We start from the raw sequence: 4898 nt of genomic DNA, 5'->3' as shown, positions 1-4898 counted from the left end.
ACACTTACACTCCCGCCTCCTGCATCACAAGACCTGATGTTGGAGCAAACCATTTTGAGATAAAGGCCAGTGTGATCCAGATGCTACCTTCATTTTATGGCCTTAGCGATGAAGACCCATATCGTCATCTTGACGAATTTCTAGAGATTTGCTCGACAGTGCGAATCAACAACTTTGGAGATGACGCGATGAGGATGACCCTATTCCCCTTCTCTCTGAAGGAGAAAGCGAAGAGTTGGTTAAAATCATTAGATACAGTTCGAATTACCACTTGGGAACATAAGCAAAGAGAGTTTTTAAAGAAATATTTCCCAATTGGTAAGATGAACCAGTTTCGTAAAGCGATAACCAGTTTTTCCCAAATTGAAGGAGAACAGTTTCATGAGTCTTGGGAGAGATTGAAAGATCTTCTCCGCAAGTGTCCCCACCACCAGGTGCCTTGCTGGCAACTGGTGCAATATTTCTATGACGGTCTTACTGAAAAGAACCTTCAAATGGTGGATGCCGCGTGTGGGGGCACATTTATGCTCAAAAGTGAGGATGAAGCATGGTCGCTTTTTGAGACATTGAGCGAGAATTCGATGCACCATGCGACAGCCTCACGGTTCGATAGGGCTGCACCTACACAGGATAGCATTAAGAAGGCTGGTAATTTCGAGTTAGGGATGAACCTTGAGTTGAGCAACAAGGTAGACCAACTGTCCCAGAAATTAGATCAGTTGTTGTTGGGTCCCTCTCCTGCCATGCAGGTGTGCGCATTGTGTGCGAGTCCTTCACACAATGTCTTCGAGTGCCCAGTTGCGCCACAGTATCCTAAGTTTGTCCAAGAGCAAGCTCAGATGGCTCAAAACTTCGCTAGGCCCGCACCCAATCCATTTTCCAACACTTATAACCCAGACTGGCGAAACCATCCCAATTTCTCATGGCGCAACTCATAGATCCAACCCCCTAACCCCTCCCAGAGTCAACCCAGTCAAGGCGGTTATGCGCTTGGATTTCAAAGATTCAGTTATCCCCCAGCCCAACCTATTTATACTCATCCCCAATCTCATGAGCCTTCGCATAGTCAGTCCTTCGAGGACAAGATGCTACAAGCATTTTCTGATATTAAGGCGAATTTGAGCTCGCATACTTAGTCTATTGCAAAATTAGAGACCTAAATGGGGCAGCTAGCTGAGACGCTTAGCAGGTGAAGTGAGGGGACACTGCCTAGCCAGCCTATTGTCAACCCTAAGGGAAAGGAACCCATGTGTAGCTTGCATATGACAGATACACATCAAGAGCAGGCTCAAGTAGTAACCCTTAGGAGTGGGAAGCAGTACCAAGCGAGGGAGGCTGCAGAAGAAAGAGAGAAGATAAGTAAGAAGCAGTCTGTCCCTAATGTTTTACCTCAGGAAAGCGAGAAGGTTCTTCCATCTGAGCCTTCACCATCCTACATTCCCAAAGCCCCCTTTCCTGAGGCGTTAGAGAAGCCGAGAGCACTAGGTATGTCCGGAGTGAACATGCAAGAGATGCTTGAGATATTCAAGCACGTTCAGATAAACCTCCCCTTACTAGATGCTATCCAGCAAGTCCCTGCATATGCAAAGTTCCTCAAAGAGCTTTGTACGCAGAAAAGGAAGTCGAGGTCCCATGTGCAGAAAAAGATTTATTTAACTGGGTAGGTGAGCGCAGTATTGCAACACCAAACCCCACCTAAGCTCAAAGACCCAGGGACTCCTATCATCTCATGTGTCATAGGAAACATCACTGTTGGGCGTGCATTGCTTGACCTTGGGGCAAGTGTTAACATCTTGCCGGGTTTCTTTTATGACCAATTTGGATTGAAAGAGATGAAAACTACACCTATGACTCTTCAACTTGCAGATAGATCGATTAAGGTCCCAAGAGGGATACTTGAAGATGTTTTAGTCAAGGTGGAGGATTGTTATTTCCCTATCGACTTCGTGATATTAGATATGGAGGGAGTTGATAGCCCACAACAGACCCCTATTATTCTCGATCACCCCTTCCTAGCTACCGCCAATGCGTGCATTAATTACCACATTGGTGCGATGGATGTGTCATTTGGAAATAGGAAGATGCGGCTGAACATTTTTCGTGCTGCTATGGGGCCTGCTGTTGAGGAGGCTTCTTTCGAGGTTGATGTCATTCAAGACCTCGTAGAAGCAGATTATGCTTGGTTATTGAGTGATCCACCTCAGGAGGAGGATAAAGAATCACTAGAAGAGGACCACCTAGAGTTATTTGAGAATTAGATAGGTGATTTGAGTTGGATTGGGCACTTCGAGCCATTTAGAGGTAGACAGGATGGGAACACAGTGCGCAGTGTCACAGATGACACTATTTTCATAGAGAGCCCGATTGAGCCTGATTTCATGTCCATTGATCTCATGGACGATAAAGGTTTTTCCAGGGATCCGTCTGGCTGGGTACGTGAAACTTAGCGCTTTATGGGAGGCAACCCATATCTTGTATATTATTAGATTTGCTTAGAATTTATAGATTTTATTTTGTTTTTACTTTTTCGTGAGTTTTTCATGTTCTTTTTGTTTCATTCATGGTTTTCATGTCATGTCATGTATACATTGCATTCACTATATTCATAGAACGTGCATTTTTAATTCATGTCAAGTTGTTTCTACTCTTTTCCCTCATTTCCTCTTATGTGCATTCACTTAGTTTCATATAAGCATAGGGGAGTGTCACTGGGACAGTGTCATTCAAGCATGGGGGAGGGTGTAGTTTGTACACCTTGATATTTTTGTTTACATTCTTGCACATGTTTACACATCTCTCATGAAAAGTAGGTTTTTAAAGAAAGAGTTTGAACTTATATGAATGTTATTTCAAATCGGATGTTATTAGAGGATTTTGAAGCCCCACGAAAAAAAAATTCTTACATAGATCTAAAAATTATGGTTGTTTATGCGGATTTTGAAGAAATGATGATAAATACAAGTTAGAATTTATTTTGAATTGCAAATATGAATATGCACAGTTGTATTTTTGAAAAACTAAGCAAATGAACAAAAGCGTAAAAATGAGCTCAAAAAGTGAAAAAAAAAACATGTGTTAGGTTGTTTGGATAATTCCATAATCCTTAGTAGATGGAACTTAGATGTAAGTTGAAACTTTTAATTCCATTTCAAAAAGGAGAGTGGAAAACTTCATGATCCTAAGTAGCTGAGAACAGATACAAGTTGAAATGTTTGACTCTCACGTTATAAAGGTGAATGAAGGAAGTCACTTTTATGTGTTAGTTGATATCTTTTGGTATGTATTGAAAAAGTATAGAAGATATTGACATTGCACAAGGCATAAAAGCAGACCACACGCAAGCTATAAGAGAAGAATGAATGCGCAAAAAGAAAAAGCGTGAAAAAAATGAAAAATCAAGAAAAAAACTTAAAAAGAAAGAAAAGTTTAGTGCTTAGAAGTGTGATTGAGAAAACCTGTGCAGAAAACATATGAGTGAGGATAAGTAAATAATAACTTGTTTTTATTGGATTTTCCAAGAATAAAACATAAATAATTGTGATATTTAGAAAGGTGAAAGAAATTCTTTTTCTGTGGTGGTATATAAAAGATTCTAATTATATTGTGATTTTGAAATAACAGGAAATATTGGTGAAAATAAAGTCTTTGATTACCTACTGCTTATGAGGATGTGTAATATTATGCATACATGACAGAGATGTTTGTGGGTAGCATCACTGCAAACCCTCACGAGACCTTACTCGTCCACTGGGGTAACCCAAGGGTTGAAAGGGTTTGTTGCAAGAGCTAAATGCAACCGTGATTCCTACGAAAGTGAGTTAGTTGATAGTTTTGATTTTGTGTAATTTTCTAGTTTGCTCGAGGACTAGCAAAACATAAGCATGGGGGTATTTGATCATGCATATATTTTAGGGATATTTCATATAAAAATATGCATGATTTCATGAGAAAATGATTTAAAAACCCAATTTTATGTTAGTTTCGAGTAAATGTGCTAAAATAATATAATAATAGAAAATGCATGAAAAATAGTGTTATTTTACATTTTAATGGATATTTTAGTGTTTGACATAATTGTAGTAGTTTTAAAATTATAAAAAAAAATTATATTTAAAATAGACTTAGTTTTATAATTTCTAAAACATAGTCATTTTGAGTTGTTTTGCAAATAACTTTTTGAAGAGAGTTGAAATGCAATTTAAAAAAAAAAGATGAACTTATGGACAAAACTTCAAAATTATAAATATGATACGTAGGGGGAATTTCAAATGGTCTTCTCTCTTATGCCTTTTCCCTCTCTTCTAACCCTTCCCCTCCACCTTTTCTTACCCTTCCTTCTCCTTCTCCCTTGATCTCTCTTCTTCCTCAATCTGGTGGAGGCATCCAGCTACGACAATGGCATACGGGAGGAGTCCACCTCTCTTCTAATCCCTGTGGTTCGGTAAGTGTTCTTCTTCTTCTTCTTTCTGAATTTTCATTTTATTTTCTGTTAAGAATTCATAACTCATATTAAAAAAAAGTTGTTATGATTTACTGTTTTTGTTTCAAAAATCTTTAGAATAGATTTTAGTTTGTAGTTATATGCATTTTTAGAGAATCATTTCTGCATATAAATAAATAAATAAAAAAACAGAGAAAAAAAAATCAGATATTGCTGGATATATGATTTGAATATGATTTGAATGTTGTTTTAATTGGATTCAAAGTTGTTGATATATGATTTGAAAATTCAGTTTACAGTGATCTGAAATTGTCACCAAAGCATCCAGATCGTCTGGATCTGGAGAAATTAACAAATTTCTACAAAAGTTCAATCAATCATCTGGATCAATTTTTTTTTTTCTGGCAATCAAATTTTTTTTCCTCAAAGCTTCTTGAAAGAGATTTCTGGTACCGAT

This window comes from Nuphar pumila, chromosome 17 (assembly GCF_984573655.1).
Source record: "Nuphar pumila chromosome 17, dmNupPumi1.hap1.1, whole genome shotgun sequence".
NCBI lineage: Eukaryota > Viridiplantae > Streptophyta > Magnoliopsida > Nymphaeales > Nymphaeaceae > Nuphar > Nuphar pumila.
This window is presented reverse-complemented; position numbering follows the sequence as displayed.